At 41.3% G+C, this 24,683-nt stretch overlaps 1 protein-coding gene across 5 annotated transcripts in view; it reads left to right on the plus strand.

Annotated features, from left to right (window-relative positions):
• The first annotated feature begins 342 nt into the window (after positions 1–342).
• Positions 343–24,683, plus strand: part of WDFY3 (WD repeat and FYVE domain containing 3) — a 179,852-nt gene continuing 155,511 nt past the window's right edge. For 4 of the 5 annotated variants that reach the window (XM_075090406.1, XM_075090408.1, XM_075090407.1 and 1 more), the window contains exon 1: positions 376–487. The gene's annotated coding sequence lies outside the window, so the exon portion shown is untranslated. Of the gene's footprint in view, positions 488–24,683 lie in introns of all 5 variants that reach the window. The other variant, XM_075090410.1, reaches the window with a different exon arrangement.

Below are 24,683 nucleotides of genomic sequence, written 5' to 3' on the forward strand. Positions count from 1 at the left end.
AGCCAGCCGGGAGCAGCAGCAGGCGGAGGAGGAGAAGGAGGAGCGGAGGGCGGAGGCAGCGCTGGCAGCCGGGCGGGGAGGGGGCACTCGGCGCCGAGGAGGAGGAGGACTAAGATGGCCACCAGCCGCCGCGGGGAGCGGCCCCGCTCCCACCGCCCCGCCTCGCGCGGCCCCCTCGGCCCGGCCCGGCCTTGATGGGGCCGGAACGACCCCGGCGCCCGGACGCTGCAGCGGCGGCGGCGCCTCCCGCCGGAGCCCGCCCGGGCCGCAGCGGGGGAGCCGCCCTCCCGGCCCGGCCCGCACCGCTCGGCCGCGGCCACCCCGTCGCGTAACCCCCCCCCCCCCCCCCCGCCGAGCCGTGCCCGCGGAAAGGTGCGGAGAGAGAAGACGAGAGGAGAGACGAGACGAGACCGTCCGCTGCCTCTTCCCCGGACCGGCGGGCCGGGCCGGGCACAGCAGCACCTACAGAGACCCCCGCCGCCTCCCGGTAAGTGCCTGGCGGCCCTGCCCGCCGCTCCCCGGGCCCCGGCGCTTTGTTGCACTGCCGCCGGGCCCGGCCGCGCTGCGGGGAGACCCGTTGCCGCCGCCCCGCGGGCCCGGCGCGGTGGCCTGCGGCCCGCGACCCCGCCGGGGTGCCGGCCCCGCTTGGCCCGGCCCAGATCGGCCCGATCCCCGGGGATGCCGTGCGGGCGGCCGCCTCCCTCCGCCGCCGCCGGCTTGGAGGAGGGGAGGGCGGCGCAGGTGCCTCGGGTGATGGATCAGTGCCACTGCGCGGGCAACCCTCCCCTCGTTATTTCGTGTGTTATTTCAGCGGCCGCTCTCCGGCCGCGGCCCCCGGGGCAGGGCAGCGCTGCCTGCCGGGCGAGTGGCTCGGCCCCGCCGCGCTGAGGGGGGCGGGCAGAGGCAGCGCCGGGCCCCGACTTGGCGGGGCGAGGGGAGCCCGGCGGGGTGCTGCGGCGGCGCTGGGCCGCTCCGGCGGCCTTTGTTGTGGTCGGGGAGGGTGCTTTTCCCGCGGGAGCCCCCGGCGGTGCGGGGTGCGGGAGGGACCGCCGGCCCCGGCCCTCGGGTGCGCGGGAGGGCGGCGGGGAGCCCGCCTCGCAGGCGGGGGGCTTTCTAGCTTTAATTTTATTTTTTCTGTAGCTAGTTATTTTGGTGGCAGTCCTCGAGCTGTCGACCCTGTGGCGCGGCAGGGACGTTCGAGTTAAAGTACCCGGCGGGTTTGTCCCCGGGGACGGGGAGGTTGTGGCTCCCGGGGGGCCCGGAGTGTCGCGGATTTGCGGAGGTGCTGAGGGTACCCGCTGCTTGTCTTCACTGTGGTTTTTGCCCTGGGAGGTGATCCGCATAGGTAAGAGGTTTGCAGTTGGCCAGTCAGTAGTGCTGGGTGATTGAGACCCTGTGTGATGTTCACCTTGAAAGATTAGGACCATAATTTCTAGCTGTGCTTACATATGCCTGCATAAAGAGAGACTTAGGGAAGCGATAGTGCAGAGGACTAAATGTATGTATTTTGACCTGTGGTCTCATGCATAATCTAACTGAAATTTTTGGCTAACTGGAGTGACTCCCAATCTTTCAGTGGAGACCTGCGAGTCCTGGCCTTCATTTAATCATAGAATTTTGGTTACTTTGCAGTGTAGGTTTGTGACAAGGTCTGTGCCTGTCCATGTATTGGACCATGAAATTTTCCTTTGGAAAACAAATGGTAAAAAAGTACATTCTGCATGTTGTAGCAAACAGAAATGATCAGCCAAGTCATAAACTGTGCAAGAGCTGTGTAGGTGTCTGGTGCCTGTGTGTGCCCCCGTGCCCAGTTATGACTGTACAGCTGAATGATGTTCCTGAGCTCGCAGACTCCCATGGATCCAGGCTGGTTCTGCAGAGAGCCAGCTTGATTGCATCCATGGCACATTTTGGTGACAAGGTGGTAGTAGCTTGAACTAGGCTAAATGAACAAACTGTACAGTTTGTGTGAACTGGTGTTTCTGCAGTATTTTGCTTGTCCCGTGATTACACAGGTAATCACTTCCAGCACTTGCAAATACAAAACTTAACTGCTATGTGAATTGGTCAATTGCAGTAAGCCAACCAAATCCTTCTCTGTGCTTTTAGGTTATAGGCAGGCATGTTTACGAAGCAGAATGCATTGGGTGCAGGAAACATGCATCTGTTTTAATATGGTATTGTGCCTTTGCTTTATGATCCTGGTCAAGAAGTGCTGGTGATCTAACTTTGGCTGCATATTTGGACTATGAGCAGGTGTCTCCATGCTATGTGGCGTGGGTCTATTGAGTTCAGTTGGAGCCAGCTCTGGAATACTCAACAGCATTGATAGTAGTGTGTTTTGGGTAGAAGAATGCCTCAGATATCATGGTGGTAGACTAGAGACTGGTGAATGGTATTCTTCAGTTTGGTATGTGTTTGCTAGGAACTCAACATATTTGTTTGCTTTTCCAATTTGCCAGGCAGTTTTAGGCTGCTAGACTTGGAATAAAAATGTGGTATGTTTTGAGTTATATAGTTACAATTATACTGCAATTCTCAGCAAGCTGTTTATTTGATTTAAATTGAAGTAAGTTAAGCACAACGATGCTGTGACTTTTAATATCTTCAGCACCCATTTAAAAATGTATTACAGCATTTCTATATCAAGATTTAAGTATGGGTTAGTATCTCCAGTCAATTGTTTAATTGCAGTTCAGTGCCTCAAGATCAGCTACTTGATAGTATTGCGTGGTATCAGTACTGTGGGAAAGTAACTCTCATTTCTTTCTTTCAAAACAGTATCAGAAAGATGCTAAGTAATAAGATTGTTATAATTTATATTTTCAAACTGGAAATAATAAATTCAGTTCAGAAGGTTGCATTTTCTTGTTGCATCTTGCTATGTGAATCGGCTGAGAAGGTACAGCTAACAGCCATCTAGGTAGATATGATAGCCTTGGTATTTAGCTCTGGTTTACTGGAGCTAAACTGCCAGAAGTAGTGTACAAGGTGAGCAGGTCTTCAGGATGTACTGCTGTGTGTTGCTGTTAGAGGAATTCAGCAATATGTTTCACGTCTGCCAGTCTTACTTTAACTTTTTCATAGTTTTCTGGAAGTGTTCAGTTGGATTTTTTAGCATATGGAAAACTCTGAGATTCTTCATGTGCAGAATATGCGATGAGTGTGGGCAGATGTTCTGCTTACCCTTTGAAATGCTCAGGACTGTCATGAGATTCTTTGGAAACTTTGTTGTTGGAACATGGTGTTTCAGTTCCCAAATGTTGATGTTAACTGTTTTGTAATGTTGGGTTGTGGGGATTTACTTGAATTTCTGAAGATGTGCCAAGCTGGGGAACGTAAAGGAAAGCTGGTAGTTCCCTCTCTGATGGTTAAATCGCTAAAGGACAAATCTGCTGATGTTGATTAGCAGTTTTGTTCGTGTTTGTAAGTGAATTTAAGTTCCTGTTGCAAAATAGTGGAAATACTGTTTCAGCAGTGGCCTTTGACTTGCAGGACTTCCGGCTATAAGGAAGTTTTGTATCATTTGTCCAAAATAAACAGATTTTGGAGAGGGTGGGTATGGTATGCTGTAGGAAGCCATGCATCTTAGTCACAATTTACCCCCTCTTGCTTGCCTTTCTGATAACTAGAACTGTGGAAGTCTATTCTTATGATATGTTACTGAATGAAACATGGATTTTGAAATGGGAAATATAATCTTTTGTTGGTCTATAGTACAATTTTTGGGTATGTGTGTAGGAGGAAAACAAATTATTTCTTCATAGCTTTAATATTGAAGCTTTTAAATTCACTGGTTTCCTCCTTGATTCTTTTTGTTGTTGTTGGTAGTGTTGCTAACTGCAATAGTACAGCATTTAAAATGCCCAAGTCGTGACAAATACTTACACTATTAGTTTCTTTGAGGTACTGGCTATGCTGATTGTTTTTAAAAACACTTTTTTGTTACTTATGTGTCCTTAGACCTACAGCTTGAGGTGTAACTGTAAGCCTTCAGGCACCCTTTAGTGTTGAAGGGACTGAGGCGCACTGATGCAAGATGGGCATGTCACCTGGAACATCTCATTTCTTTCACTTTGTAATTTGGTTTTCAGTTTTCAGCTTCTAATAAACAGTTTCACTCTTGTATAGCTCCTGTTATCTTCTATTGGAGACTTTACATCCTGCTTCTGGGCTGTTCACACTTTCTCCAGGCTGGGTGGGAGAAGACAGAACATAATTATAAGGCTCTTAAACACGTTTGTTTTAACCAGCTGTCCCACAGACAGTATAGAAAGTGTTGCTGTATCCTGTATCCCTGTTTGCACTCTTGTTGCCACAGCTTCTGATGTTATGTACAAAATTCTGCTAGTGGCTTGTAACATTTTAACTGAAGTCATTGGTGCGGATGTGAGTAGCATCTTGGCTCAGGTGATAGCACTGCAAACTTTGCAAGACTGAACGTGCGTTATTGGTGGCCGGCCTTGAGAGCATCTGTTTGGCAAGCAACCTATGTTTTGTGACGCAGTATTGCAAGATTTTGCTTGTTGGTCGCATCTCCTGGTCTTCTGTGATACAACAGGTGAGTGCATATAGCACCCTCCTTTTCGTGACACTGGAAGGTAACACAGTACCTACAGACTCTTTGTGTTTGGGGATGATTATTTAAACAAAGTTAGATGATCTGTAGCACAGTTGTTGCGTATCTTGCTCGATCTTTACGTAATACTGTCTCAGATCTTAAGAGGTGAAGGAGGAATAGGAAATACTGTATAAAGCCATTGGGTTAGTACTGTGTAGCATTTTGTGACTCAAAGTGGCTTGTTTAAACCCTCTATGTTGATTTGATACTTGTAATTAAGAGGAATTTTTGTATAAATGGTGAAGGGGGAACATTTTTTAGGTAATTTGATTGTGGTGAAGATGCCTATAAAGCATTTAAATATGTAACTATAAGGGTTGTGGGAACTCAGCTGTTCTACTTGGTCTTTAGGGTAGCGGAAGGATATTGGGGAGGTTTTGGTTATTCCCCGTGCCCCTCGCCCAGCTCAACATACCTCCTTTTTCATGAGGGTTAGTCAGAAGGTACCAAAGATCACTAGTTACTCAACTGAAATAGGGTTTCACACATTGAGCACCTTCTTCCTCCCTCTCTCTCTTTAGAAGCTGCTGCAAAAATGGACTTGATGGATGTGGTGAGGACTAGATAGCAGCAGCCTGGTGAAGAGGCCGTGGCTTTGGTCTCAGGTGCTGGTGTCACTGTTGGGGGAGCTGGCTTATGCCTGCTAGGAGCTCTTGGCTGGCACCAAGGCATTCAAAACAGGTGCAAAGTGCAGCTTTGTCCAGCAGCTGCAAAGAAGGACTAATAGGTCTTGTTCTTTTTCTATTTGCTTGTTCTAAATGCGCAGGAGGGTTTTTTTTTCCCCACCTTAAGTTTTCCGTGAGTAACGATGACACGTCTTTTGTTTTTTTCCCCATGAAAAAAATTTCTGATTCTGTTCTGTGTGGAAATGTGCAATTGACATAATTTTTTACAATTGTACTAATGTTATTGGAATTTTGAATAACAGCAGGGAATCTTTTTTTGGCTTTTTTTTGTGGTGTGGTGTGGGTTTTTAAAATTTTTTTATTTTTATTTTTTCCCCTCCTCTCACCACTTGTTGAACAAAGCTATGAGTGTGGAAGTAGAACTGCCTGCATTGAGATTTGGGGGGAAAAATTGTTTGACGTTTCTTTAGAATTCGATTATTCCAGGGAGAGCTACATGTAATCTTTTGGGATCTTTCCCTTTCAAGGGAAAATGGGTTTGATTGCTTTTCTGGTTTTGGTGTTTCATCAATGTCCTGTGATGGATTTTTGCCTGTCTTAAGCATGTGACTTCTAATGCTTCTGTCATAGTCGCAGAATAGGAACAGATTTACAGAACTTACTGTAGCACATGTAAAAAAAGCATCTAAAATTTCAAAAGCAATAGAAGAGTGTTATGCTAGGACAGAGTGCATTGTGTGGAAGAAATCAACAATAAGGGATGTTGAGTGGTATGAAGGCACACAGCTTCATATTTTAGGATAAACAGTAAATGTAGAAGAAAGATAAGATGGATGCATCTGAATTATAACAATGAGATATGCATTAAAAGAATGTTTAGTTCTTATACCTTCACAAATACTGCTATTTCTGTGTCATGCATTTTATTACAATATTACAAGAAAAAAGCTTTGAGTGGGTTGGCTAACAGTGTACAGACAATAATAAATTTGAAAACACATGGAAGAAGTGGATTTTTTTAGATGGCTTATTTAATCCCTTTCTTTCTTGCTTTAGAGAAATTGTATACCACACTGAAAGTATGTAAGAGTTAAACTTGTACTTTTTCAGGTTGGGTGGGTATTCATCAGTTACAAGCCTAACTTAAGCTTCTTATTCCAATTCCAAGACACCTATCTTAGAGAAGTCAGACCCTTTATAGTTGGTTTTTGCCTACTTTTTCCCAGCAACTTTTTCTATGAACTTCCTAGTTGGTGAAAGAAGTTATTCCCTCTCTTGAGTCATCCATTTTCTTTCTAATGGCCATGCCAGTTTGGTTTTGGATGTGCATTTGAAGCTTTGCAGTGAAGGGTTTCAGAGTAGGGCGGATGTTACCAAAATCAATGCCTAACTTGAAGCAGCTGTGTCAAATAAGCAAATGGAGAAAAGCAAAGCCTTCAGAGCCAACAGTTTGGTAGTGATGAGATAGATACATGGCTAGAAAGGGAAGGTATTCCTGCATGTTCCTTAGATGTTCTTTAGGGTCCTTTATTTTTGGAATGGTGTGACTTCAGTGATAACGTGGATCAGGAGCTCTTGACAGAAATGTTCATCTGGCTTTCTGTTTCACTACTGTTTTGTCAGTGGTATCACCATGCAGTGGGTATTAGAGGTTAGCTCTGCCTGGATTGTATTGGTGTCACTTTTCTCAGTATCTTTTTGCCAGCTGGAAACCTGTGTGGAGTATTGGCCTTTGAGTTGTTTGTAGTAGGGGGACTGTAGTAGTGGAAGCTTTTGTTGTTGGCTTTTTTTTTTTCTTTTGCTTTGGCTGGATGATATGGAGGCTTCAGTGGCAATACTAGTTGAAGTGGTTCCTGCACCCAAACTGTGGAGAGCAGCAGGCAAGTGTTGCATGGAGTTACTGCAGCAAGCTCAGAAAAGATCTTTAATTTCTATCTGTCAAAGTTGTCTTGTAGAACCAGGGCCTTATTGTTCTGACAGTGGAAGAAACTTAGAGGACTTTGGGTTTTCCTGTGTATGTTTGTTTTAATGCTAGAAGCTTTTGAATCCCCATTGAATGGGAGGGGGTCGGCTTTAGTGCTGTGACATTGGAACAGGAGAGAAGAGTGCTTTCCCTGCAGGGGATTGATAATACGACTGCTATCTACTGTTCTTGTGCTAAGATTCACCACCCCCATAGCATTCAGAGTGCCATTGATGGTCTTGTCTGCAGTTGTATTCTTGCCAAGACTTATTTACTTCCAGTGGGGTTTTATGGAGGTCCTTGGGTCTTCATGTGAGAACCAGGGATGAGATCAAGGACTTGCTTTGTATTTGCATGAGTGCACAGAGTACAGAATGTATTGCATGGTAGAATGACGGACAAAGAAGATGATTATGTTTTTTTAATTTAAAAGTTGAGCCTTTTGATGTTCTCAGGGTTGCTAACCTAAGAGTTGAAACGTCACGGTGCAGGCCCTCGGTTTTGAGATCGACTCAATGACTTTTAAAGCATTAAAAGCATAAAATCAATGTATTTCCTTTTTGATTTTTGAGTCTTGAGCATGCAGTTGTCAAATTTCTTCCACAACTGTGAGGGCTACAAGATTTTTGGAATCTTCACGTGGCAAAATGCTCTGAGTAGGGGTGCTGCGAGTATGATGAGATTGAGAAGGATGTGGTCAGAGCAGGCAATATTCTTGTCGTCATTGGTTTCCTCTCTGATGAAGTGACTGAAGAGGAGCGAAATGAATTTTTTTTGGGAGTTGCTTTACACTTAGAGAAGAAAGGATGCATCTCTGAACAGGCAGAAGTAAACGTTCTTGTTAAGCAGTCATGTGGAATTGGCATAGAAACAGTTTTGCTATTGCATCACAGATTAAATGCTAGTAGTCGTAATAGTAGCAGTTAAGCAGTGAGCTACAATAGAAATGTAAAAACAAAGTCTCTGTGGATATGATCTAAGAGGATGCTAATTTGCTTGTTAATTAGGTTTGCAGAAGTTTCTTTTTCACAGTTCTAAGCGGTGAGGATAAGCTAGTGAGGAATATTTAATGTAGGTTTTGAGTGGGTCATGAAGTAACCAGGGAGTATCTCTTCAAGCTTTTCATTATTCAAGAGTGTAAAGGTACAGTAGCAGTACTTCTTACTTTGACTGTAGTAACTTCTGGAGGAAGAAATATTTTGCTTTCAGTTTTTTACCAGGAATGTAATAATGTTCCTAGCAGTATGGGATTGGGGAGGGGGCGGGGAGAAGGTTTCCTTGCTCTCTGTTTGAAATCCTTTGCAATTTCACTGGTGATATCACTGTGCTTAGAGACAGGAATCTGGATATGCTGTATTAGTAACTGGATTTATTTTTTCTTTTTGCCTAGTTACTTGTACAGTTTCTTGGTGTGAATTGAAATAACCTAATGGTCAGTTAAACCACCTAAAGCTATAACATATTCTTATTTCAGTAAAGCACATATATGTATGTGTGTGTGTATATATATATGCTTCAAATACACATGATGATCTGAATGTTTGGGTTTTGGATGGTTTGTGGTTTTGGTTTGTTTTTTTTTTTTTAAATAAATGGAAGCACAGGAAGTGTGTATGTATTGCAAATAATGTACTTGGAAAAATGTTTTCCTGTAGCTATAAGTGTCCTCAAATTGTGATCTTTCGTTATAAAAGAAGATCAATATTGTTGATGTGTCTCTGAAGTAGCTCAGATTGAGTAGAGAATATATCAAGGTGAGGGTTTAGCTTCCTCTGGCAAAGGCAGAATAAATTTGAAAGGTGAAAACTCTCTTCCTCTTTCCTGCCCATCCTATCTTCCATCATCCTTTGACAAATGAAGTTGAACTTGCAGCCTGAGTAAGGACGAAGATTTCAAATGAAAACATAATAGCACAACAAAAGAGCATAAGCTTATCTAAATCACTTAAAAAAAAAAAAAAAAAGGATACCGTCGTTACTAGGTGTGTGTGTTGTGTGGGGTTCAGTTCAGGTCTGTCTTGTTGCATTAAGCTGAGGGTGGTGGCGGTGGAGATCCTTAGAAGACTACTTTTTTTTCTGCCTTCTGTAGTACCCCTCTCAATGCTGCCTTTGAGTAGGAAAGTGGAGCACCTCAAATGCTGCATGGTCACGGTCAATTGAAATGCATTTCTTGATTTTGGTTAATTTCCTGGTAGCTCCACATTAAGTTATCAGAGAAATTAACCAGCCTGTGAATCTGTATGATGGAGGGTCAAATGTTCTGTGTCCAGAAACCAATAGTCTCTTTTGCTCTCTGTTTATAAGAGGATGAAGGAGCTTTCTTGAAATGTGGTGTCTTTATAACTACTTCTGTGAATAGGTGTACTGAGTTACACAGGATTCAGCAACGGTTTGAGATTGGTCTGAGGGGGGGTGTGTGTGTGGAGAGAGATGGGGATGGACGGATGGATGTCAGGTATTTTTACTTTCACAGCCTGCCTCTGCAAACTTATCCTTAAGTGTGCTTAAAGAGGAATGGTGAACTTCTTGCCACTTCCAAATAAGTAATTAAAAATTATTTTGGGTCTTGAGCCTTGTCCAAAATGCCCAGCAAAACCAGATATTTTTAATGGTCCTATTGTGTCATATATTCTAAAATTCGTTTCTCTGATGCCCTGAGAAAGGATCTCTGGTATCTATGTGTATCAGCACCATGTAGAAGGTTTTTTTCTGGCGTTAACGATGGGGCATGACTTGGGTTCAACAGACTAACCACTGCTGTCTTTGAATACTGGTTTTTGTTATGCGTTGGGGGGAAGGACTTGTCTTAAAATTCATGTTCACTTAAGACAATTCGAATGCATCAGAGAAATATTGTTTGGAGGGGACATCTAGTCCTGCTTGAAGCAGGACACTTGCTAGGGTCTTTTAGTTGGGAGCGTGGGGTTTGGAGGCCTGACTTCTTACAGGAAGAGCTAAGAGGTGGTGGTGTGGGGTGAGCTTCTGATGTGCTTTAAGCAGCAAATGAAGACATGTGAATCATTTGGGTGCACTGTGAAATACTATGGCAGTTAGGCAGAAGGTGATTTTTGATTTTTTTTTTTCTTTGATGTGATACTAAAGATAGTAAGATCATTTGTAATTTGATGGGATATGGAAGTACTGGATATTTTACTGTAACGGTTTTTCACTGTTGGGTTTATAACTGGTCTGTTGCTTAGACTTCTGCAGCATTTGCTCTTGGAGTGGTGGGCAGCAGTGGCCGGCATCAGTGGCCATGAGCTCCTGGCAGTGACTAATGTAAACCTCGCTGGAAAGTTAGCACGTGGAAGGTTCTTACCTCAGAGAAAGCAGACTGCTTGTGTGAATTTAAACAATAAGTGTCCTTTGACCCTTTTAGTTTGCTCAGGGTGTATGTTTAAGGAAACCAGCCTGTAGTTAATTGGGGGGAGGGGGACAGGAGCTCTATCAGAAACACCCTGACTTGACTGAAAGTTTAGTATTAACTTGGAACACAGAAAGAGCGTTGGTCAGAAGTCACACTTGTTAAGGCATTAAATAACCTTTGGAAAACAGTCTCTGAAAAACCCATGGTTTTAGAACTGCATTGCTTGGGATTAAAGGATGGTCTTGATACTTAAAGAAAAAAAAATCATGGTAGGTACACAGCGTTGCATTTCCTTGTTAGCCTATGAAAACTCTCCTTGGGTAGTTCTTGGCATAACTGTTTCAGGAAGACAGCTTTGTCTGCATGAATTGAAAATGGAGGCCTGATGAAGTCTTTTATTATTTGTCTGTAATTTTCTCATTAGTACAACCATTGCTACCATTTCTTTAGACTGGGCAAGAGGTATTTGTCTGCAGATGTTTTGAAGAATTTTGTAGAATTGCTTTGCCAAGAATACTTGACCTTTTTCTTTTCCCCTTCTTGTTAATGACTACTTATATGGCCAAGGCCAGTTTGTCAGTTAACATGTAAAGACTACGAATAAAAAGTAAACACAGCAAAATAGATCCCCTTCTGTCCTCCCCCATTTTCTTTGGTAACAACAATTTTTGTAGGAAAAAAACAAAAAAGCAGTCTGGCAAACAAGTCATGAAGGTTTTGTTTCAACCAGTTCACTGTGACTCTGAGTGCTGGGGTAAAAACAAGTTTTCTGTTGCCCTCCAGCTCTCTCATCAGGTACTTTTAGAATAACGATTAGGCTGAACCATGTCGAGAGAAGAATGGCACTTGATTGCTTTAGTGCTCAGAAATACATGTTTCTAGGCTTTGTGTGTTAGGGCAGTAATATAGGGTGGCATGTGGAGCATGGGCCTTGCTGTCGTTCTGACCTGTTGGGCAGCCATGAGTCTGATGCTGGCTAGCCCCAAAAGATACACAGTCTAGGGGAAGGACAGTTTTTGTGGCTGATAAGCGAAATCACTTTTCTCTAGGGGAAGCTGCTGCCCAAGTGACTGGTCTCCTCAACAGGACAGGGTTTATAGTTCTGTTTTTTAAAACACCGTTTGTTAGAACTATGTTTTTTGTGCAAGGTCTTGTTGATTCATCTTGAAGAATAGCTAACTCAGTCTAATTTTTTTCTTTTCAATAAAAAGGCATGGAAAAGGAGGAGGAGAGAAAGAGAAAGGGACGAAGAACATTAATGTTTCAGAGCAGGATCTGAAAATCATGTACTGGAGCAGTATAATTACAGTACCTGACATCTTTTCACTTTCTGTGGTGTCCTTTCTTAGGTAAAAATAACTTTCTTTTGAAGAATCTGGTACTTAAGTGGTGATCTTTGGATGATTGTAATGGTGTTTACAGTAAGAAATGACTATCCTTCCACATAAGCAGTGACACATCACTGCATTGGTTGCAACCTCTTCTAGTTGAAGTGTCTCTTAGAAAGATGTCCTGTGTAATGAATGGCTCTGAGTTAGAGGGGAGTCTTACGTGGTCAGTAATCTGTTCTCCTGGCCAACTGTCGCTCTCCTAGAGATTTTTTATTTCCAGAATGAAAGTGAGTTTGCTTACCTTCCAGTGTGTGTTGTAATACCATTATCCACTAGGTCAAAGAGCCCTGTGCTATGTAAATATGATCTGCACACAGAGAAGATGACCCAGTCTCTATTTAACTTTCTCTTGACCTTCAGGAATAAATCTAGCTTTCAGAGATAAATAAAAAATATATTAAATGATTGGTAGTCATTATTTGTGTTCTAGTTGCCCTCTTGAGCTTAAGATCCTTTAAGAAGAGCGACCTTTAGATGTCTCAGGGCAGTCTGTCGGCATTCTGGTGTATGGGGTAATATTTGTTGCCTGCTTTGAAACCCTCCCTTCCTTCTCCACCCACGTCCCCCAGCTCGTGGGTACCTCCTGCCATGGGCTTGTTGGTTGTCCTTTTGGAATTTGTGCTTTGTGTATTCCAATCCCTTCTTCCTACTCTGGTTCCTAGCATGTAGCAGTGCATTTGACTGTACTAAAACAGATGATGTCAGAAGGTGCCTTGTCTACAAAGAGGTCCAAATAATGGTGTTGGTCAGCAGTTACCACGTGTACCCCTGTGTATTCATCCAGGTGCATGAATTATTGGCTTCTGTTAATATATTCGTTGTATTAGCTGGTGTACCTTTAATGCGATTAAAGTGAAATTGCTGAGCTGAAGGTATCAGCTTAACGATGCTGAGCTTTGGTAGTGAATGAGTATATTCACGTGAGGAGACCATGTTCGTCTCAAAATGATCAAATTAATAATGTGGTGAGATAGCAAATATGAATGTCTTAGAGAAAGATGTCTGGAAAAATCGGAACTAATATAGCTTGTCTAAACAACATTATCATAGTCACTTACAGTTCAGTCCCAGAATACTAGGAACTTCATTACTGTACCCTTTCTACCCAGTAGGTGACGGCTTGGAGTGGGTTGGTTTTTCGGATTTTGTTTTTGGTTTGTTTTGTGGGGGGATTTCTGTTGTTCTGGGGTGTGATTTTTTTGTTTGTTTGTTCTTGTTGGGTATTTTTTTCCCAATAGTTTAAGCATGTCAGACAGCTTCAGAATATGAGGTCCTCCTGCTACTAAAACAGTTTGTTTCTTTTTGGCTGCCATTATGCTGCCTGTGTTGTCAACGGGGCAGGGAGATGGAGGTGCAGACAAAGCAGTGCCATTTGTGCCACGGTAGTTCTTGGAAGATGATTTCTCTTCTGAGCTTTCTAGATAAACTATCCTAGTGAATCTGCAAGCCTAAGAAAACTGTGTTGCAATCGTCATGCAGTACTCTTTTTCTCATCCTCTTTCAGTTTAGGAAGTAGCAGTAGTTGGTCTCACTTGGATGTAGAAAGAGCTTTTGTCCCTACTCTTTAATTAGAGGAAAAAGTTTGGGGATTTGGGAGGGAAAATTTGTTTTCCACCTCTGATGCTGCTCGCTCTTCAGTCACCCTGTTTTTATTCCTACTCTTTGCTTCCTCCTTTCCTTTATCTCACTAGTTGGAGATGCCCTGACCCCTTGTTACCAGTCCCTTTTGGGCACCTCTTGCCAGATGGTAGAGTAATTGTTCTTCCTTTGGGTGTCACTACTGGTTGATAGAGGAGGAGTTGATGTCTGAATGTACACACTATATTATCAACAGCATTATAAAGTTTTTCAGCTGGTTCCAAGCGGTATGCTGACAAGTCTGAACAGGCAGGCGGAAGGAATGTGTCAGCTTGCCACAAGTAAGAGAACCCAGGTTAGTGACCCATCTCTGTTTCACAGTTAGTGTTTGTCTTGCAGTGTCTGTTCCTGTAAGTCTGGCATACGTGATACTGTTGCTCATAGGAGTGCTTTAAATGAAAGAAATGCATTATTTTGCTTTCCTTTTTTTGGTTTGTTTTGCTATTCTGCCCTTGCAAAAAGCTCTGCTTGTGACAGCTATTAAGGGAGATTGTGTGTGTGTGTGTGTGTGTACACTGGTTTGCCAGAACATTAATTCATCTTTTCTGCTGGTTTGGGGATTTTTTTTTGGGGGGTCTTTTATGTCCTTCCTGATCTGCTCTTGAAAGAAAGTTCTTTCAAAATTGTTTTGTAGACTTTCTACAGGTCTGTTGCTGATACAATCTGCTGGGCTTTAGTTTTAAGACAAATGTTTTGGATTCATGCCAAAATATTGCTTAGAAAATGATTGCTACAGAGAATTCCTCTAGTGTCCTCCTGGAAATGGTTCAGAGTAGGGGAGAAACCACAGATAGCAGCATGGGGCTGATACACTCAGACCCTTCTCAAAGCTTGCTCCCCCTCCCTGCCTTTTTTTTTTTTTTTTTAACTATGGAGATCTTGTTAATTATCACTAAAAATCAAAGGGAGAATACACTGAACGCTAAGTAGAGTTTGTTTTTTTCCTTAGTTGCTTCTGATAATTTCAGTTCATCTAAATTCAGGCTATCACTGACATTCCAAATATTATTGCTTTTTTTAGACTTAAATCTTTTGCTGTTATTTTTCTTTCAGCACATACATGCACAGGTAATTTGGGATCAGCATAGCTGTGTCTGATTCAGAGAATCTGGATTGACTCCCTTTTGTCTTTAGGATTGATGATCAGTGAGTTAAAGAACTTCAGTTTTGTAAAAGATGTATAAATCCTAATTTTGTTTCTTTGTGTTTCTTAAATCAGCTTGACTGCGATGATGTAAGGATGAAAGTTTTATGTTTGTTTCTTTTGCTGGGCAGGGGAGTAGTTGTTGAGACTTGACAAGTTTAGGAAATGGTATGTTCATGTTTGTGTTCTTTTTAGGCCAAAACACAGTAGGCTTTGGGATTTCCTAGAATATGCTGACAATGCAGGCAAAAGCCTTTTAATGGTTTAAAGGGAAAAACAAATTACAATTATTTTCATTGCTTTATGCTATTGCTGTTTTAATTTTTTTGAACTCTTCCCAAACTAAGCTTTAGGATTATAAAGCAGGAATAATCAGATTTGAACATGTGTGTTTGAGCTTCTAGTGGTTTAAATAAATAGGTTTTTAGGACATGTGTGTCCACAACACTGTAGTCTGTCTTACATTTTGCATCTCCTTCATGTCTTCTGGATGTATCTTTTTTTTTTTTTCTCTCCTGCATCCAAAACTTACCTGCTCAATTTTGTCATTTTTTCATGTTGCTGTGCTTACCGTTATTCTGCCCTTCCTTCCCCACTCTGAAGAAGGAGCTATTTTTAATTTAATTTGGAAGATTTTTCAGGACCCAGAATGCGTTTCAATTATATTTGCAAAGCCTAGAGATTAATTACCTGTTTGTAAAAAGCCTAGTGACTTAGGAGGGGTTTTGCAGTGAGTCTAAATTAGTTGTCTGTCCATTCTTCATTGAAAAAAGGTTGTTACAGACCTGAAGTATTCGATAGTGGATGAGTTAAAAGAAACTGCTCATCAACTGAGCCCCACAGAGGGTGGAGTTCACCTCTCTTAAGTGTGTGGACCCAGCTGTCCAAAATCAAGACAAATACGTAGGATGCCCTTCTAGCTTTGGGAGGAAATAATTGCCTTTTGCAGGTACTTGATTCTGTTACCTTAGATGCTGGTTTGAAGGTCATACCTTCAGAGAGTTGTTTAATTGGAGATCATCCACTATAGAGCCACCCTAGACACCTAAAAAGTGAATAATTTAAGTTTATTATCTTTTAGATGTGTAAATTTATTAATAAGACACATATTTTTATGTAAAACATTGCCTTGTGCATTAGAAAGTGGGTAGCACAGGTAGTAGTAGCATTGGGAGCTTTGCTGTGAGCTTTCTGACTTGCTTAGTTTTTAGCATTTAGGTATTTGTCTCATAAATAAATTTATGAACAGTGCCAGATTTTGCATGTTGGAGTCCTGGAGCACTTTGTGCTTTTCTTCTCCTCCTCCTTTCTTAGTACTAAAGATAAAAAGAATGGGGTGGATGGGATTGTCAGATCTTCTTGTCTTCTCCGCAAGGACATCATACTCTTGGTCCTCAATAGCTGTTCCCATTGCACTCGGATTAGTGTACAGTAGTGTCTTAAGAGTGGGCTAGAGTTGCATTACTCTTTGAACAGGCAAAATGCCTTCCCTGGCTCCTGCACAAGTCCTGAACACAAGAATTGGTTACAGCATTTGCCAGAGAGCCAAGAGGGGAGTTAGGAGACTGCTGATGAATTTGGTGTAAGGGGCGGTCAGTGCAAAGCAGGTCATTAATCAAAATTCTGAGTTGTTACAGAAGCATTAGGGAAGGTAAGTGGCTTATTTATTTCAGAGCTGAGACATTTGGGATAAAGGTATGCTGCTTTGTAGCATATTCACAATAAGGGGCGTTAAGGATTGGATTATTGCTGTCTGCAGCAATCCCTAATCTGAAAAAAAAAAAAAGCCCCAGACCCCACAGTGGAGTTTGAAATGTGCTGCTCTCCAGTTATGGTGGTTGCTAGGGGAATGCTGCTGTGACCTGGCCACTGATTCTGAAATTGTAACTGGTCAAGACAGTCTATTGCAGGTGTAGTGACAGCAAAGAGGCTTGTGTGGCAGAATAGCATCTGTATCATTTTCCTGAGGCAAGTTCAGGGCTGGTGAATTAAGCGAAGAAGAGTGGACCTTTCTCTAATTGCTGGTCCCTGAATATCTTGGATATACAGAATCAATGTGTGTTGTGGCCAGCATGTTCATTTGCACAGGCTTTCAGGTTAGCAGCTTCTCTCTTTACCTCGACTAGAGATGGTTCTGTTCTCAACTGTCTACATGCTCAGGAGCTCACAGGCTAGAGTGGTGGCTTATGGGGAATATAGGTTAGGTGTCTCCCATTCTTCTTAAATTGATCTGTGCTTGCACTGCAATACCGATCCTGGTATGTCTGCTTCTCTTCAAGGGGAGCTGCTGATCCCTGCAATTGTTGCTGGAAGTGGTCTGTGCTGAACACAGGGGATTACCTGGAGTTGTAGGAGTGAGGAGAAGAGTGAATGTTTGTTCTGTCTTTGCAGATCAGTGAATTCTGGATACTATCTAGAAAATAACAAGAGGGCATAAAATGGCCAAAACAGCCATCTTAGCATCATAGTTGTGTTTTTTTTATTTTTTTCTGAAGTGCCACGGGGCCTCTGAGTTTTATCTGGATGGCTTTCAGGGTTTGGTAACAATGACATGTACTTCCACATCCAAAGAAATTCAGGAGTATTGCTGCATCATGTCTTTGCTGACTCTGCAATGCAGCAGCATTGGGCTGTGAGCCCAGATCATGGTGGGAAGACATAAACCTTCTGACCCAGAGGTAAGAAGAACCAAATAGACAAGACTTACAGCAGAAGAGAGATAATCACAGAGAAATGCATATTTTAGATGAGGAGATAAACTTTTGTTCTTTTGGTCCAAATCCTTAATGAGAGGGCTATAATTAGGCTAGAATTATTTTTATGGATTCAGTGCTGGCAAGCTAAAATTCAACTGCCTCTTCATCAGCATATAGTGTCTTCGTGGTCTTTCACATTTGAGTTAAACCTCACTTTCACTCTGCCTGCAATGCCACAGCATACAGGTCTGCACAATACATAACCACTCAGGAAAATCTCTTTCCTGCTTGTTCTTCAGTGATGTTTCGTTCCTTGTAGATTCATTTGTCTTCGCTTCTTTTATGAGTATTTTGCCAGTTCTTCTGCAAGTATCTGCAAAATACCCAATTATAGAATTAGAATTGTCTTAGTGTTTGGGATTTTTCTGTAGTTTATGATTCCAGTTCAAATGTCACAGCGGCGACAGAATTCACAAAGTCCTGCAGCAACAGGAGAGGTCACGTTTTATGCAACATAGCTTTAGAGACAGCTTTCTCCAACACAACCATGTCTTCTGAGAGCAGGGCTGGAAAAGCCAGGTGGTAAATTCCCGTGGCTTGGCATTGGCATTAGGATGTGTTGCTTTTAGGGGAAAGCAGGTGTTTTTACTAAGGGTTAACATAGAATTTAAAGGTTTATGTTCCAGTAAGCTAAAAAGTAATGTTTGAAACTACAGAGGGCCTTCTCTTTAATAGGATTTAACATATGGTATTTCATGTATTAGCTGCTATGCACTAAAAGGACTTTTTTGTTGCTTATTTGTTTTCCTAATGAGGAGAAGGGGGTCATTGTATAACTTCTCAGGCAGTAACGATTATGCAACTGATCCTGTTATTGTGGAGCCGAAGTCCTTCTGAGTCCCCAAGCACCAGCTGCTTGTGTTCTGGTTGCTGCTTTTATTTTCCTTTTCTTTCTTCCCCCCTGCCCCCTGCTTCGCCTGTGAACAAGTTTTCTTTCCTGTGTTGCTGTTTTTTCTTTCTCCCATGCCAGTGAGACAGTGGCTCATTTGGGTTTATTCTTCAATTCAGTATGCTGCAAAACCACCCTTGTATATCATGCGAAGTATGAAATGTATAGAGAATTTTTTTTTTTTAATGAGAAGTAGAATTGCTTGATACTTTATGGGTATATAAGAAAAGGTATTTGCTTGGATCTAAATGAAATGTTATTGCAAATGGCCTTTTTTGAAGCTATGGTCAAAAGTTATGCATGCATGTTCTCATGATATCAGAAGTGTGTAAAAACACTGTGAGGTTTTTCTGTTTGTTTTTTTCTTCTTCCTTCAAAGGGTGTGCCTGAAAGAAATTTTAATTCTGCACCCCGCCCTGGGATCACCAAGTAAAATATATTACTCCGGTGTATAAGATGAGGTTGTTGTCAATCCCATGTTTTACAGCCAAGTGATGTCACTGCGGCATAATAAAGGCAGTTGGTATACTGTAAAAATGCTGTACATCTTACCCTATTCACACTTCATTTTAAGTTCCTGGTTTTATGTCATGCTGTTTCCATTTCAGGTTACATGGCTTCCCATGACTTTAAGTGAATGTGGACAGGCTGTCTTGATCTGTGGTACGCATTGGGAAACCTGCCTGTATGATGCTGGGTGATGGAACAAGAGATGGTAGACTTTTAGGCTGCAGTGCTGTTTTCTGCTTACAGATGAACTGAGTATACCGTATACAAGTCCCCATAGAGGAGAAGTAATAGTTGATCTGTGATACTGCACTGTTTGCTACACCGCTTGTGTTTCCGTGTCAAATGTGATCTGTATCAGTCATAAATAGCTCTAGTGCTTAGTTTTCTATACCAGAAAGTAAAATTTGGGATAAGGGTTTGTGGTCCTTATTTAGTTTGTAAGCCTTATGGTGAACAAGTTATAGGGAATGCAAAGGATGCATTTCCTTGCTCACGGTGTCTGTACTGGGGATCAGGTATTTGGGGAGATGGCAGGTTATCTGCAAGGATTTCTAAAAGTGCTGTTACTGGTAAGAAATTATGGTCCTTTTGGTCTGAGCTGTTTCGCTGGAATTTTGTTTCCTTCAGTGCGACATGCCTTGGTCTGCTTTAGATAAACCAGGCATACAGAAGACGTTTTTTTTCGGCAACGAAAAGACTGGATGCTTAATGTGTATACTTCAATCCTGTCTACTCATATCTCTACCACCCAAGTTTCTCATGGCAGGAACACTGAGTTCTGGCTTAGAAGATACTGTGTTTCTCGAGTATAGCCTCACCTAGCTATGCATGTTCAATCATTTTTGATAGCTGCGTTTGTCACTGAATTATTTGATCATTTCCATTGCTGTTGAAGATTCTGCTAGAGTTCATACCTCAGCCCTGCAGTTCTGGCACTATGAATGCAGTTGTACTTTATCAGAGCTCCTGATACTGGGGAAGCCCAGAAAGTAATGATGAAGAGGGAATGATTGCAAAGCTTTTTCTGGAAAAATACCCCAAAACCAACAAAACAGCTAGATATTGTGGCTAGCTGCTTGTCACCACAGTGGGGGGGGATGCCCTGGTCTAATGTAGCGTTCCCAAAAATAATACTTTTGTAAGGCCCATAACTTCACTGAGAATTTTGAAATCGCTCTTCAGAACTTCTCGGCTGTGTTGTTCTGTGGTCCTAATCCCAGAGTTCTTCTCAGTGACCTTGAAACTTCTCCAAGCCAGATTTCTGTGGCTTTGGGAACTGCCATGTCTGGCCATGAAATGGGTGGGGTTTTGGGAGTTTGGGGTTGTTGGGGTTTTTGTTTGTTTGGTTGGTTTTTTTAATGAAGTAATGGAAGGAATTAGGAAATTGGTCTGTAACTTACTAACTAACTTGTAAAGGTCAGAGAAGACCTGCCTCAAAACACTTTGTTTGGAAAACATCTCATTGTGACCCTGCATAAGGCATCATTGTGTCAGATTTGTGTATGCAGTATTTCTGGGTACCAAAAGAAACACTTGAAGAACAGTGAAATTGAAGTCAATACACATGGTTTAACCTGGACTTGAGAAGTTTGTCAGATGCTTTTTGAAATACAAACCTGTTAGTTAAGGAATTTGCCCAAGAACTTACTTGAATTCCAAAATAATAGTGATTCTTTAAAAACATACAGTGGAGTGATTTGTGAGGAGTCTATCTGTCTTGTCCCCTGCAGTTAAAAAGGTGATTGTTTGAATCGGTATGTTCCTGGGGTGTTTATTATTTGCCTCCATGACTCTGCTGTGTATGTGTGGTTCTTGCAATTGCTTCATCTAATATTAAGCAATATGATCCTTGAGAAGGATTTAACCACTTCTTAGCAGTTTCAATTAATACATGCATAACTTAGTGTGCGTCTCCCTGGTTGTAGTGGTGTGTTTGATAAGGTCTGGTATGGATTAGTAAGCTAAAAGGCTTTTTTTCTTACTACTGTTTCAAAAATAGTCAGCAGTTGAGCTGAAATCTTAGAAATTGAACAATTTAGGAGGATGTTTCTTTGCTGCTTCGGAGACACCCTCCCGCCCCCCCCTCCTTTTTTTTTTTTTTTTTTTTTAAATTTATTCTGGTAGTTTCTCTTCCAAGTTGCAGTTGCCTAAATCCTTCCTTTTCTTTTTGAGCCTTAGTGCACTGTTGAGCTTGGGTATTGGAGAGTTTGTTTTCTGTTGAAGGCAGTGGAAAATGATAATTACATATGTGCTTCTAACAAGTTGCAGGTAAGGGTTGGTACCAATTCATGGCAGTGTTAGGAACACAATGGAAATGAACAGCAGCTCAAGTTCAGTAATTTTCTTGATCAGTCTGTAATGTCTCTCCTATTAAGTGCTGTTTGGACTTTCAACATAAATAGCTAATAAGGACATATCCATGAAATGTTAATCCTCTTAAAAGAGAGTTCAAACTAATTTGTCCATTGAACTCCTTTACTCTTAGAAGAGTAAATCTCAATTGTGTTACCTGGTAAGGAGAGACTTGGGAAGAATTTTGATCAAGAGTGAGTGGTATTTGATCACACTATTTAAAGGTTGCTTACATTTCAAATCTTGATCAGGAAGAGAATCAAGGTGGTGATGTTTTATTGCAAAGAAGGCAAAATATTATTGCTGCAGTTGGTCTCTTTAAAGAAACTAATTCCAACTTGAGATCTCCTGGCAGACCTGGGTTGCAATATGAAAGTCTGTGGTGTTTGGAAGTTGAAAAGGTCTAGTATCTTGGTTAAGCTTTAAAAAAAAAAAAAGGGTGAGGGGAAGTGAAGTCTGTATGAAATAGGAAGGTGGTGACACCAATAAGCTTAATGACTTGTCTTGTATGGTGTTTCCTGATTCTGTGATACCTTTCTTGAACTCTGCTTAAATAAATCTCAGTTTGTAAATGATTTTTCTCGTACCTTGCAGTGCTCCTTGTTTCGTCATAGCTTCTGATTATGTCATGAAAAGCCCAGTTCCTTCAAAATCACACCATGCAAACTTTGGTTTATTATGATTATTTTAATGATGTGGGCAGCAAGCCAAGTGTGACATTTCTTTACAGAATTGGTAGGAAACTACAGTCATCAAATCATGGTTAGCTTGTGTCTTTAATGATATTTATCAACCTAACTGTAAGGACACCCCCTGCCCCCAAAATCTGAACAGAAATAAACAACAGTTTAAGTAGTGTTAACAGACAGCTTTTATACCTCACCAGTTTTTAGCTTGCCTTTTACTTAATGTTCACTTATTTCTTATGTGGTAGAATGGTAATAAAATTTTATTGTATTGCGTTGGGGTTTTTTTATTATGGATATATATTTTTTGTACGCTTTGGTTACGGCACAAATAATTTTAGCCAGAGTTATGTTTTTTCTCATTTACTCTGAAATTTCTAGTGCTGAATTTTCAAGTAGTTTTAACTTCACAATAGGAAAAATAATTGTGACCAACTTAAATTGTGTTTAGTAGAAGAGTAGTAGGGTTCTTTCATTTGGTAAATACTCCAGATGGATAGTAGAGGAAGAAACTGTAAAAATGATATTGTTGGTGGATCACGGGCAGAGGAAGAAGAGACTCTTGAAATTATATTTGGAGCAAGTTGAGTAAGAATGTGTTAAAGGGGAAGGAAGGATCAAGCTGTATCATAAAGTAGCTGCTATATTCTTCTTCCTAAATGTTGCCCTCTCTCCCTCCGTCAGCAAAAAACCAAAACCAAACCAAACAACCCCCCTGCAAAAACTCAAGACAAAAGCCCAGATGGAGACTTAAAATTAATGTATACACAAACTCAATAACTACAAATCCGTTAGAAATATTTATGAATAATGATATGATTCTGTTATCGTGGTAACAGGGAGAACTGGATAACTGTGGAAAATGAGTTAAAATGATGATCTGTTGATACATTTCTCATAAGATATCTCTTCTTGGTTGACCGTACAGACCACTCTGATAACGAGGTTACTTGATGACTGAAGAGGCATTGCAATTCCATGTTGGCAAGTGACATTTCCTTGACTTAAGTAATTCAGTGTGTTTAATTTTTTTTGTGCTGTGTTTTAAAACTTAGCCATTTGAAATAGTCTGGATCTGAAACTTGCTTCCTACTGAGTCTTTTTACAAATCTTGCGCTTCAAAGGGAAGGCTTTAATTTACCCATCTCTTTTTGTTATGCATGTCTGAAGTCTTGGAAGGACAAGTTCTCTTTGTGTGGAATACATGCTTGGGCAGAAAGAAAACATTGAAAACTAAATTTGTTACCTGCATTCTTCCACTTCCAACTTCTTAGGATTGCTAGGCAGTTCATCAAGTTACACTGTTAATTGGAGGATAAAAGTGGGTATTATTTAGTGGTCTGATTCTGATCCAAGTTAATAATGATCAGGAGTGTGTATTATGAGATCTTTGTTGGCCTGGGACCTTTCTCTTGGAGCTAACATCTCAGAAGAATCAAAAGGAAAAAGTGAGGAATTAACTGAGTAATGAAGGGATTGTCTGGAGAAGACACTAAGGAAAGCTGGTTTGAATTTTGAATGTGAATTTAACAGCATAAGATCTGCTGTATCCAGAAGGTTTTATTCATTCCTGTGGAGAGCTAAAGGATTAGCAAGGCATTAGCTTCCTGAAATAAACAGAGAACCCGTCTCTGTTATTCTAGGTTTTGTTTCTGATTTGATGAAGCAAAATGTTATATGTGTTCATGAAGGTTTATTTTATTCTTTCACAAATAAAATAATAGCTTGTATAAACAATACAGGCTCACTATTTGCTTGTGTATTTGGCTGATTAAGGGCCCTGTCTTTCAATATTTTATCAACTTATAAAGTGTGTAAATGGTCACTAATCTTCATTTCAGAAGAGATTACCACTATAGAGAGCTTGACTATCATTATCCTCTTGGAGATGCATAGGGATAAGATGAGAGGCACTGGGCACAAGCAGCAACAAGGTAAATTACAGCTAGGATGAAAACTTACACAAGGAAGGTAGTCAAAAACTGGAGTTGGTTTCTCAAAGAGGTAGTGGGATTTCCACCCTTGGAGATGCTCAGAACTCATGTAGACATCTGAGCAACCTGATATAAGCTGACCCTGCGCTGAGCAAAGGTTAGGCCATGTGACCTTCATAGATGCCTTCCAGCCTATATTCTGTACTTAAATGTAAACAACATCCAGTATTTCTATCATAGGAATCACAGTGCTGTAACATTAAGACCCAATTACTTAATTTGAAAACCTCTATGTAAAAAGATGATAGTTAGCAAGTAGTTTAATTAATGAAATTTTATGTCACAGGTGACCTGCAAGTCAGTTCAGCATATCTATGTTGGGAGCATCTTGAGTTTAACGCTGACAGGTTGTGATTTATTTCTACAAGATGCATGTGTCTTTGCTGTTAACAGAAGAAGACTGTTCATGGGTGATTGTGGATTAATGCATCCTTGGCAAAGACTTCTGTAAATTGAGGATTGAGTACAGTAGATGAGAATATTCTGAAGACAACTTGAAATAAATTTTACTAATCTATGTTAATGTACATGGTTTTGATGTTCATTTGGAGGGAGAATTAGCATTTATTACCATTTGGAGCATCAACTTATAATAGATTTTATCAAAGCATGCAAATTTAATTAGGAAGTAATTAAAGAGTGAAGTAACATCAAGCCTGTACGACAATTCTCTTGTTCCTTTTTCAGTCTAATTTTGGCCTTGACTTATCATAAATGCACAGTTCATGGAGCACTACTTCTTCTTTC

This window comes from Phalacrocorax aristotelis, chromosome 4 (genome assembly GCF_949628215.1).
Source record: "Phalacrocorax aristotelis chromosome 4, bGulAri2.1, whole genome shotgun sequence".
NCBI classification, from domain to species: Eukaryota; Metazoa; Chordata; class Aves; order Suliformes; family Phalacrocoracidae; genus Phalacrocorax; species Phalacrocorax aristotelis.